The sequence below is a fragment of the Lactuca sativa genome, chromosome 4 (genome assembly GCF_002870075.4).
Source record: "Lactuca sativa cultivar Salinas chromosome 4, Lsat_Salinas_v11, whole genome shotgun sequence".
In the NCBI taxonomy this organism is placed as follows: domain Eukaryota; kingdom Viridiplantae; phylum Streptophyta; class Magnoliopsida; order Asterales; family Asteraceae; genus Lactuca; species Lactuca sativa.
The window spans coordinates 403,404,833-403,417,431 of NC_056626.2; the positions used below are offsets into that span (position 1 = coordinate 403,404,833).

General features: G+C 41.9%; 1 long non-coding RNA gene and 2 other non-coding genes across 3 annotated transcripts; all 3 read right to left on the minus strand.

Annotated features, from left to right (window-relative positions):
* Window positions 1-8,948: 8,948 nt before the first annotated feature.
* On the minus strand, window positions 8,949-12,042 carry LOC111920501 (uncharacterized). The gene is made up of 2 exons (XR_002859912.2): window positions 11,850-12,042; window positions 8,949-9,415 (listed from the first exon to the last, which is right to left on the minus strand). It is a non-coding gene; the product is annotated as an uncharacterized LOC111920501 (long non-coding RNA).
* LOC111920512 (small nucleolar RNA snoR77) lies at window positions 11,330-11,460 on the minus strand. The gene has a single exon (XR_002859918.1). It is a non-coding gene; the product is annotated as a small nucleolar RNA snoR77 (small nucleolar RNA).
* On the minus strand, window positions 11,675-11,770 carry LOC111920510 (small nucleolar RNA snoR1). The gene has a single exon (XR_002859917.1). It is a non-coding gene; the product is annotated as a small nucleolar RNA snoR1 (small nucleolar RNA).
* Window positions 12,043-12,599: the final 557 nt, after the last annotated feature.

Sequence of the window (12,599 nt, forward strand, 5' to 3'; positions counted from 1 at the left end):
AGCGCTATTAGGTGGATTTGGTTCCCATCCTGTTGCGGGGGAACAAGGTGATTATAGGCATGGATAGGTTAAGCCCTAATGGGGCGGTGATAGATTGTGCGCAGCAGTTAGTGCGGATCAGGACCCCGAGTGGGGGAGAGTTGGTGATCCACGGCGAGAGGCCACATCGTGGACCTGCAGTATGTTCAGCAGTGAGAGCTAGGCGCTACCTTCAGCAGGGTTGCACGGGATATGTCGCGTATGTTATGGATACCCGGGAGACGGGTAAGGCGACGGTGAGCGAGGTTCCAGTGGTGGGAGACTACGCTGATGTGTTCCCGGAGGAGCTTCCTGAAATACCTCCGGAACGTCAAGTAGAGTTCAGGATCGACCTAGTTCTTGGTGCGGCTCCGATAGCCAAGGCACCCTATCGGTTGGCTCCTCCCGAGATGCAGGAGTTGTCTATGCAGCTGCAAGAGCTGCTAGACAAGGGATTTATTCGACCGAGCAGTTCACCTTGGGGAGCCCCGATCCTGTTTGTGAAGAAGAAGGACGGGTCTCATCGAATGTGTATAGATTACTGGGAGCTAAATAAGGTAACGGAGAAAAACCGTTACCCACTCCCGAGGATTGATGACCTCTTTGATCAGTTACAGGGAGCATCTTTGTTCTCCAAGATCGATTTGCGTTCAGGTTATCATCAGATGAGGGTCAGAGAGGAGGATGTACAGAAGACCGCATTATGGACATTATGAGTTTGTGGTGATGCCGTTTGGGCTCACCAATGCTCCTGCTGCGTTCATGGACCTCATGAACCGCATGTGTAAACCGATGTTGGATCGATATGTGATAGTTTTCATTGATGACATCTTGGTTTATTCCAAGATGCAGGAGGAGCACGAGGAGCATCTGAGAGAGGTTTTGGAGACCTTGAGGAGGGAGAACTTGTACGCAAAGTTCTCCAAATGTGAGTTTTGGTTGCGCGAGGTGCAGTTTCTTGGGCACCTCGTCAACCAGAACGGGATTTCAGTAGACCCGGCCAAGGTGGAGGCCGTGATGAGATGGGAGGTTCCGAAGTCTCCATCCGAGATTTGGAGTTTCCTAGGATTAGCAGGTTACTATCGGAGATTCATTCAGGATTTCTCCAAGATAGTCGTACCCCTGACACGATTGACTAGGAAAGCCATGGTCTTTCGATGGGGGCATGAGCAGCAGGCAACATTCGAGATTCTGAGGCAAAGATTGTGCGAGGCGCCAATCTTAGCCCTACTCGAGGACGTAAAGGATTTTGTGGTATACTGTGATGCGTCGATCTCAGGCTTAGGCACAGTATTGATGTAGAGGGGGCATGTCATTGCTTATGCCTCGAGGCAGCTGAAGCCTCACGAGGCGAACTACCCGACGCATGATTTAGAGTTGGGGGCGGTGGTTTTCGCCCTCAAGATTTGGCGGCATTACCTCTACGGGGTTCGATGTACCAATTTCATGGACCACAAGAGTTTGAGGTACCTCATGGATCAGCCGAATCTGAATATGAGGCAGCGTCGGTGGTTGGACGTGGTGAAGGATTATGATTGCGAGATCCTTTATCACCCGGGGAAAGCCAATGTGGTGGCCGATGCGCTTAGCCGCAAGGTGGTGCCGATCAGGGATATTTGCATGAGGATGACTGTGGTGACTCCCCTGTTAGAGCAGATTCGGGAAGCTCAACAGGAGGCTATGAAGGAGGAACATCGGAAGAGTGAGCGAATAGGGGGTCAAGTCACCTCCTTCGATTATGATAGTCGAGGGTTATTGACACTACACCGTAGGGTGTGGGTGCCGTATCACGGAGGCGTGCGTCAGATCTTGATAGAGGAGGCGTACAAATCCCGATTCTCTATTCACCCAGGGGCGATAAAGATGTATCGGGATCTTCGCCTAGACTATTGGTGGCCCTGCATGAAGCGGGATGTAGCATGGTAAGTCGAGTGGTGTTTGACCTGCAGGAAGGTCAAGGCTGAGCATTAGAGACCGCACGGCAAGATGCAGCCGTTGGATATCCCGTTGTGGAAATGGGAGGATATTACGATGGATTTTATCACAAAGCTTCTCCGGACGGCGCGAGGAGTATATTCGATTTGGGTCATCGTGGATCGGTTGACTAAGAGCGCCCATTTTATTCTGATTCAGGAGAGTATCTCGGCCGAAAAGTTGGCCGATATCTATATCAGGGAGATAGTGGCGCGGCACGGGGTACCAGTATCAGTGATATCAAATCGAGATGTGCGGTTCACTTCCAGGTTTTGGAAGAAGTTTCATGATGAGTTGGGCACTCGTCTGCATTTTAGCACCGCCTTTCACCCGCCGACGGATGGTCAGAGTGAGCGGACCATCCAGACTTTGGAGGATATGTTACGGGCATGCGTGCTAGACTTTGGTGGTAGCTGGGATACCTATCTTCCCTTGGCTGAGTTCTCATACAACAACAGCTACCACGCAAGTATTGACCGTCCTCCATTCGAGATGTTGTACGGTCGGAGGTGCAGGACCTCGATATGTTGGGGTGAAGTTGGCCAGATGGTCATGGGGAGCACCGAGGTGGTGCTCAAGACGACCGAGAGGATCCAGCAGGTTCGAAGCAGGCTTTAGACTGCGCAGAGTAGGCAGAAAAGTTACGCCGACAAGCATCGTTCACACCTGGAGTTCCAGATCGGGGATATGGTTCTCCTGAAGGTGTCGCCTTGGAAAGGCGTCATTCGATTCAAGAAGCGTGGCAAGTTGGGCTCGAGATACATTGGTCCGTTCAGGGTTGTATCCCGGGTGGGCAAGGTAGCATATAGGTTGGATCTGCCAGCCGAGCTCAGTCAGATCCATAGCACTTTCCATGTCTCCCAGCTGCGGAAGTGCCTAGTGGATGATTTCAGCGGTGGTGTCGCTAGACGATATACAGGTTGATGACAGCCTGAATTACATTGAGCGCCCAGTCGCAATCCTCAACCGGAAGTCGAAGGATCTGAGGAACAAGAGGGTGGAATTAGTAAATGTGCAATGGCAGCACCGAAAGGGTTCGGAATGGACTTGGGAGCCGGTGGAAGAAATGATGGAGCATTACCCCGAGTTGTTTCAGGATCGAGCAGCAGACTTCGAGGACGAATTCTAAAATATGTGGGGGAGATTTGTAGCACCTGGTTCCTGGTACGTAAAATTTATCTAAGTATTTTACGTTTTTAGCCTTGGACTCGGCGAGTTGTAGGCCCGACTCGCCGAGTAGAGACGGGTTTGGGGGCACGTTTAAGTTGGCGACTCGGCGACTCCACATTCTGGACTCGACGAGTCCCCGCTGTTTGATGAAACCCTAAATTCCAAGGGTTTGCACCCTATTTAAACCAACCTTATGCGCCCCAACCTCGCCCCCTTCACCCTCAGATCTCCCAACATCGTTTAAACCCTTATTCCTTGTGAGATTGAAGTGCTTTGGTGTGTTTCTTGAAGATTTTGAGAAGAAAGAAGAGTAGATCAAGAAGAGAAGAAGGAGGCCAGGCATCCATGTGCTATCTCAGTGATTTCCTTGAGGTATAACTCGGTTTCCCTCTGTTTTCATGCTTATAGTCCCTTATAGCTCCAGGAAAGTCCTTCTTGAGCCTTTCCCCAAGCTTGATTGTGTATTAGGGTTTGTAATAAGTTGTTTAGCCTCTAGATCTAGGCATGATTGAGCTCCAGGAGCTTGGATCTACTGCCTTTATGGAGCCATATTGCATGAAAGCCCTAGATCTACCCTTTTAGTGCATTTTGAGCCCTAAAACCTTCTTTGGTGATTATTTACACGTAAAGTTGGAAACTTTACATGTTATTCATGCCCTAGAAACCCAGATTTATGAATGGCATGAGCTGGATTCAAGCAAACTCGAGTATATAGTATTTGCATGTGACAGACTCGACGAGTCATTCATCGGATTCGGCGAGTCGAGTCGCGAGTCCCCGAGTTTTCCCCTTTTCGCGTTTGCGGGGTGGAGTGGTGAGTCATGGGGTGTGACTCAGTGGGTCGGAAGCCAGACTCACTCATGAAGGAACTCGGCGAGTCGATGCCCTGACTCGGCGAGTTCAAGGCAATCTTCTTGCCTCAAGAACAGACTCGGCGAGTTGCTCATACAACTCGGCGAGTCTCAGCATAGAGTGTCCTTCGGATGAAGATGAGCTCGGCGAGTTGTTCATACAACTCGGCGAGTAGGATGAAGGACTATTGGTCTTTGGTTTAGATGGAAAACTCATCGAGTCAATGCCTAACTCGACAAGTAGAGACGGGTTAGGGTCAGACATAGGGATAGGGACTCGGCGACTTGGCAAGCCAACTCGGCGAGTCGGGTCAACTGGCAGTTGACTTTGACTTTGACTCTTGGTTTGGTTAGGGGTAAATGGTCATTTTACCCTGAGGTCGGTTAGCAGTATTTGACTAAGTGTTTTGTGGGAATTATTAGCCGGAGGATTTCCGGAGCAGCAGCAGCAGAAGACAGTCAGTTCCCACACAGATCAGCAGCTACATTGAGGTGAGTTACCTTCCACTAGTGGTGGAAGAAATGATGGAGCATTACCCCGAGTTGTTTCAGGATCGAGCAGCAGACTTCGAGGACGAATTCTAAAATATGTGGGGGAGATTTGTAGCACCTGGTTCCTGGTACGTAAAATTTATCTAAGTATTTTACGTTTTTAGCCTTGGACTCGGCGAGTTGTAGGCCCGACTCGCCGAGTAGAGACGGGTTTGGGGGCACGTTTAAGTTGGCGACTCGGCGACTCCACATTCTGGACTCGGCGAGTCCCCGCTATCTGATGAAACCCTAAATTCCAAGGGTTTGCACCCTATTTAAACCAACCTTATGCGCCCCAACCTCGCCCCCTTCACCCTCAGATCTCCCAACATCGTTCAAACCCTTATTCCTTGTGAGATTGAAGTGCTTTGGTGTGTTTCTTGAAGATTTTGAGAAGAAAGAAGAGTAGATCAAGAAGAGAAGAATGAGGCCAGGCATCCTTGTGCTATCTCAGTGATTTCCTTGAGGTATAACTCGGTTTCCCTCTGTTTTCATGCTTATAGTCCCTTATAGCTCCAGGAAAGTCCTTCTTGAGCCTTTCCCCAAGCTTGATTGTGTATTAGGGTTTGTAATAAGTTGTTTAGCCTGTAGATCTAGGCATGATTGAGCTCCAGGAGCTTGGGTCTACTTCCTTTGTGGAGCCATATTGCATGAAAGCCCTAAATCTACCCTTTTAGTGCATTTTGAGCCCTAAAACCTTCTTTGGTGATTATTTACACGTAAAGTTGGAAACTTTACGTGTTATTCATGCCCTAGAAACCCAGATTTATAAATGGCATGAGCTGGATTCAAGCAAACTCGAGTATATAGTATTTGCATGTGACAGACTCGACGAGTCATTCATCGGATTCGGCAAGTCGAGTCGCGAGTCCCCGAGTTTCCCCCTTTTCGCGTTTGCGGGGTGGAGTGGTGAGTCATGGGGTGTGACTCAATAGGTCGGAAGCCAGACTCACTCATGAAGGAACTCGGCGAGTCGATGCCCTGACTCGGCGAGTTCAAGGCAATCTTCTTGCCTCAAGAACAGACTCGGCGAGTTGCTCATACAATTCGGCGAGTCTCAGCATAGAGTGTCCTTCGGATGAAGATGAGCTCGGCGAGTTGTTCATACAACTCGGCGAGTAGGATGAAGGACTATTAGTCTTTGGTTTAGATGGAAAACTCGTCAAGTCAATGCCTAACTCGACAAGTAGAGACGGGTTAGGGTCAGACATAGGGATAGGGACTCGGCGACTTGGCAAGCCAACTCGGCGAGTCGGGTCAACTGGCAGTTGACTTTGACTTTGACTCTTGGTTTGGTTAGGGGTAAATGGTCATTTTACCCTGAGGTCGGTTAGCAGTATTTGACTAAGTGTTTTGTGGGAATTATTAGCCGGAGGATTTCCGGAGCAGCAGCAGCAGAAGACAGTCAGTTCCCACACAGATCAGCAGCTACATTGAGGTGAGTTACCTTCCACTAGTGGTGGAAGAAATGATGGAGCATTACCCCGAGTTGTTTCAGGATCGAGCAGCAGACTTCGAGGACGAATTCTAAAATATGTGGGGGAGATTTGTAGCACCTGGTTCCTGGTACGTAAAATTTATCTAAGTATTTTACGTTTTTAGCCTTGGACTCGGCGAGTTGTAGGCCCGACTCGCCGAGTAGAGACGGGTTTGGGGGCACGTTTAAGTTGGCGACTCGGCGACTCCACATTCTGGACTCGGCGAGTCCCCGCTATCTGATGAAACCCTAAATTCCAAGGGTTTGCACCCTATTTAAACCAACCTTATGCGCCCCAACCTCGCCCCCTTCACCCTCAGATCTCCCAACATCGTTCAAACCCTTATTCCTTGTGAGATTGAAGTGCTTTGGTGTGTTTCTTGAAGATTTTGAGAAGAAAGAAGAGTAGATCAAGAAGAGAAGAATGAGGCCAGGCATCCTTGTGCTATCTCAGTGATTTCCTTGAGGTATAACTCGGTTTCCCTCTGTTTTCATGCTTATAGTCCCTTATAGCTCCATAAAAGTCCTTCTTGAGCCTTTCCCCAAGCTTGATTGTGTATTAGGGTTTGTAATAAGTTGTTTAGCCTCTAGATCTAGGCATGATTGAGCTCCAGGAGCTTGGATCTACTGCCTTTATGGAGCCATATTGCATGAAAGCCCTAGATATACCCTTTTAGTGCATTTTGAGCCCTAAAACCTTCTTTGGTGATTATTTACACGTAAAGTTGGAAACTTTATGTGTTATTCATGCCCTAGAAACCCAGATTTATGAATGGCATGAGCTGGATTCAAGCAAAATCGAGTATATAGTATTTACATGTGACAGACTCGACGAGTCGAGTCACGAGTCCCCGAGTTTCCCCCTTTTCGCGTTTGCGGGGTGGAGTAGTGAGTCATGGGGTGTGACTCAGTGGGCCGGAATCCAGACTCACTCATGAAGGAACTCGACGAGTTCAAGGCAATCCTCTTGCCTCAAGAACAGACTCGGCGAGTCTCAGCATAGAATGTTCTTCGGATGAAGATGAACTCGGCGGGTTGTTCATACAACCCGGCGAGTAGGATGAAGGACTATTGGTCTTTGGTTTAGAAGGAAAACTTGTCGAGTCATTGCCTAACTCGACGAGTAGAGATGGGTTATGGTCAGACATAAGGATAGGGACTCGGCGAGTCGGGTCAACTGGCAGTTGACTTTGACTTTGACTCTTGGTTTGGTTAGGGGTAAATGGTCATTTTACCCTGAGGTCGGTTAGCAGTATTTGACTAAGTGTTTTGTGGGAATTATTAGCCGGAGGATTTCCGGAGCAGCAGCAGCAGAAGACAGTCAGTTCCCACACAGATCAGCAGCTACTTTGAGGTGAGTTACCTTCCAGTGGTGGTGAGTCTACGGCCACAATGTCGGCCCACCAGTAAGAGTCATATGTTAGATGACTGTCTTTGTGATATCATCTAGGTTTGCTACTACCTGATATGTTCGTATGCTGGCATGATATGTATACGTGATAGTAGTAGAGCTCGGTTGTTAGGACCGAAGGGTAGGTCAGACACCCCAGATATGTCTGACAGTATGCGATGTTATGTTTGTATGCTGGCATGATATGTTATATGTGATAGTGGTAGTAAGAGGGGAATAGTCCCCAAGTTCGGTCGTTAGGACCGATGGGTAGTCAGCACCCCAGAATGGCTTGACACGGGTAGGTCGGCACCCCAGAATGGTCGTACCGGGTAGGTCGGGCACCCCAGAATTGTCCGGCAGTATGTATGATATGTGATTGTTTGGGTATGTGGTATGATGGGGGAACTCACTAAGCTTCGTGCTTATAATTTTCAGTTTTGGTTTCAGGTACCTCTTCTTCGAAGGAGAAGGAGTTGGCGCGGTAGCGACACATCACACACATATCTCGTATTCCGCACTATGAGATCCTCCTGGGAATTTGTACTCTGACATTATTATTTTCTATAACATGTTTTTCACGACATGCGATAACTTTTATGAAACGATATGATTGGTGAATGTTTTACTTCTAATATTTGCTAAGTATATATTTTAAAAATGAAATTTTTTACTCGTATTTTTAGGACGTTACAAGTATTGTGTTATTGATCGAGCTCACTTAGACCGATCGCTTGGTTTTATTAGGAGGAGGTCAATATAAGGAGCAAAGGAGGATCAATGGGTTCCTTTTTTTTAGTAAATCATAATGACATGATCAATGTAAATTATAAAACATGACATGTGCATTTAGTAGTTCACAAGTGATAGATATAAATGAATTTTGATAAATTATTTTAAAAGAAAAATTATTTGTCATTGAAGACCTTTTTTTAGTCCACGACCTAAAGTACGTTTGGTATTGCCTTGTTTTGTGGTGATTATGCTTTTAAGATTGTATGGTTTACTAATTAAGGTTTAAGGTTTCTATGTTAAATGTGCTAAAATCAAATGTTTTTAAACCGAGGTCAAACAACATCGAGAAATATAAAAGTTTATGCAGTTCTATATGATGGAAATGAGGATCAGTGCACTTGCACCATAAACACTATTATTGGATAGGATTTTGAATGCAGAATGCAGTTATCAAAAATAAGCTAGGTTTCGTGTCAATTACCGAAAAACCAAGGGAAAATTATTACTTATTTGAGTTTAAATATTTATGTTTCTGTTGCCTTATAGAAATATTTACTTATTTTAGTTCATAAAAGACATCATTGATCATACATCTTTTTCTTTAATTATAAATGTCAAACTCTATAACTTTGAACATCAAGTTTCAGATTCACATATCGTCTTTTGTGATTATATAATCACATTCCCATCTTGGAAAATTGTGTCATTCATCAATTCTAAAACTAAAAATTCGTATGAATCTTAAATCTCAAAACAAACTCTATTATCAATAAAAAACATAGAATTCAGGTACCGGAACAAATGAACAATTCGAATTGTTTGTATTTTCCAAACACAATTAAATTTTATCATCGGTCATCATACAACTAGAAAAAGAAAAATAATAATTTGATTCCATGACATATTTTTAGGGATCTTGATTCACCATGAAGGTTACAAACTAAAGAAATACAAAAAGATAAACTACAACGGATCTAGATCCGGATATCGAGACACATGTCCCTTTTTTCTTGGACCCTCCACAGATACACAGATATCTATGAAGGATCAAAAGCAGTCTTTTTTGTGAACGACAAAAAAGAGTAAATTAGACCGGAAGGATACCTTCTCCGACAAAAAGTCCTACAATTAGTATAACAAGGCCAGTGCCGATACACTGAGTTGGAGTCATGTATGTTTGTGAATAGGCAGAAAGTGTGATTCCTGCACCTACAACTCCAATCAACAAAGCTTTCATCTTGTCATTCATCATCTTCTTGTTTTTCAATTCTATAGATCAAAGAAAAAGTCAACTCAAGTTTCTGGCAAAAACTAAACAAAGATATGAAATAGCTCAAATTTGGGAACATTTAAAACAATAATGTCAACTCTTGGAAGCCTCAGAGAAGTTTCATTTGAGGGTTTTGGTGTGGGTGTGCCCCTCTAACTTTTCCAATAGCCAAAGATTATATATATATATATATATATATATATATATATATATATATATATATATATATATATATATATATATATATATATATATATATATATATATATATATACACTAAAGTTAACCATCTAGAGTTTCTAAGAGGTTGGCACAAATGGTCCCTTGATTATAGTTTACATTGCAGTTTGGGATTGTTTTTAGGGGAAACACCGATAATAGTAAAAAAACAAGGGGTAATTTCAAAATTTAAAGATGAAAATGGACATTTCCAGGTATAGACATGCATTCCGCGGAATCTACTGTAGCTCCGCGGAATGACAAAATCGTAACTAAATCAACGTCAAAAAAAAAAAAAAAAAAAAAAAATCCATTCTGCGGAGCTACGAGGAATGGATCTTGAAGGTTTTTTTTTCCACGCATCGACTCTTCGGAGTTTATATTCATTATCCAACTAATTATTTTCAAAAAAAAATTATCATATTATCATAATTTTTTCTTAAAAATAATTAGTTGGTGAATAAATATAAACCCCGAACAATCGATCCAACAAAAAAAAAAAACCTCAAGATTCATTCATCGGAGCTACCTTCGCAGAGCTCCGCAGAATTTACTGTAGTTTCGCAGAATTGATCTTGAGTTTTTTTTATACGTTGATTTAATTACAATTTTGTCATTCCACGGTGCGGAACTACAATAGATTTCGCAAAACTCTGCAGAGGTAGTTCCGCGGAATGCATGTCTATACCCAGAAATGTTCATTTTCATGTCTAAATTTTAAAAATACCTTCCATTTTTTTACTATTGCCGGTATTTTCCCTTGTTTTTAGTATAAAGGTCTTTTATAGAAATAATTGTATTCTCTCTATTCTCTCTACATGTGATGGTCATCGTCTCTTTTTGGGAGCTTTGAAATAATAAAAAGCAAGCGACCAAGAACGAATATAAGAAGAGCCTTGAAATGAAAGAGACTTTGCTTTCCATTTGTATATTATTAATATATTACATGGATTAATCTAATAATAAAAAAGTTAATATGAATATATAAATAATTGAAAACTTTAAATTTATAAAAAATAAAAAAATAATAATAAATTATTAAAATTGAAATGCTTTTTTATCTTTTAAATTTAAACAAATAATTCAAATAAATAAACAAACAAAAACCAATAAACTTTAATTCAAAATTATGACAAATTAACATTTGTTAAATTGAAAAAAAAAATGTCAGGTAGCAAAAAAATATTTTTATTTATCAGGGGAATTTTATTAACTTGTTCCCGTTTTTGAGCCGATTTCATCTATAACTAATTACTATATTTATACACCGTTCCTATAAGTCATTTTCTACAACTCATTAAAATTTTTACAATGTTGGTGCTCTTAGATACGTCATTTGAAGGTTATCAGGTTATGTTACAGCGCGAACAAAGAACATTTTCTTGTTTGTAAGGGATTGGTAACGTCGGACTAAACCAGAGTTTCTGCAAACCATTTTGTGTTGGATTTCTTATCTTACTAAGATGTTAGACTATTTGTTGAATTTTTTATGTTGGATTTCTTATCTTATTAAGATGTTAGACTATTTGTTTGCTATGAATTTTTCTATACCGTTACAAGTTCATAAAAACCAATTAACTTGATTACAAACTTAATTTCCAAAATAAGATCTAACACAAGCAAGAAAGAGCAGCAAACTTTTTGTTTAAGATCTAAAACAAAAAAATTTCTATTCAATTAAAAAAGTTTTGATAGATGTCCTTATTGCTTACTATACCAGCTTCAAAAACTATTAAGTCTCAGCAAGTATGAAGAGCAAAAGATATTGATTTCCGACCAGATTAACACCTTCCTTCTCATAAATATATTCAGAAAGAGGTTGCCTGAATTTCCGATCGATAAACATAAACTTCTTTAGAAATCCGTAGAAATCAAGAAGCGAAAAGGGGTCTAAGATAGTCGTTCATGTTAGAAAAATAAACATAAACGCTAAGATCTTACTTCAAATTACACAACAAATTTGCAAACCGAAGAGCTATAAGAATCAAATCAATTAGAAGCGAAGCTCAACAAAACGATAAGTATTAGGAAAAGAAAAAGGCTCAGAGAGTTGCTTAATGTGCTCAACGAACAGCATCTTTCGAGACTGTTCTCATACAAGAGGTGTCAGAATATAAGCATCGATCGTCACAGCCATTCATTTCTCGAATCATAAATCAAAATCAATTAACACAGAATTCAACCAAATCAAAATAATCCTAATAAATATATCACCTGAAGAATGAATGATTTGAAAGAGCAAGTCAACAGTTGATTTATAGAGCGAACGGAGGCGTATGCGACGGCCATCAACGGCGATTCTAGGGTTCCATTGTTAGCAATTTTTTAGAGGCCCTTTGAATTATGACATAAAGGCTTTAGGAAGGCCCAATATTATCCATAGTGAGCCTCAGGTTAAAACTCAAAATCAAAAAGACCGTAGAACGGGTTAAATTGTTTGGGTTATTTTTGAGTAATTGATATAGATATTAAATAACTAATTACGTAATTGTATACGTAAAAGCTTTTACTAAATTTGGTCGCCAATTGGTTAATTGAATAACTTATGTAAACGTATATATAAAATCTTTTACCCAAATTAGGTTTGCAAAATGGTTGATTCAACGAATTTGACGACGGATGTAGTGTATAAATTTTCTAGTCTGATCGACGATAGTTATTACGTCCAACCAATTTGATAATTGACATTAAGGATGAAGGTTTTGACCGAAAAAACAAACCGGAATTGGTAGTGGTTGGCACCGAATTAGATTAACCTGTCAAATTATGGGTTATTACTTTTCCTCTTATTTGGTACTAGATTATGACCCGCGTAAAACGCGTGGAGCATATAAACAACGTACATATAAATGTATAATGAGCTGCATAATATTAAAAAAATAATAAACTAACAAAAGCAAAATTAGCATTATTAGTAATATTGAAATATCAGAAAAAAAACAATGAAATGACATAATATCTATA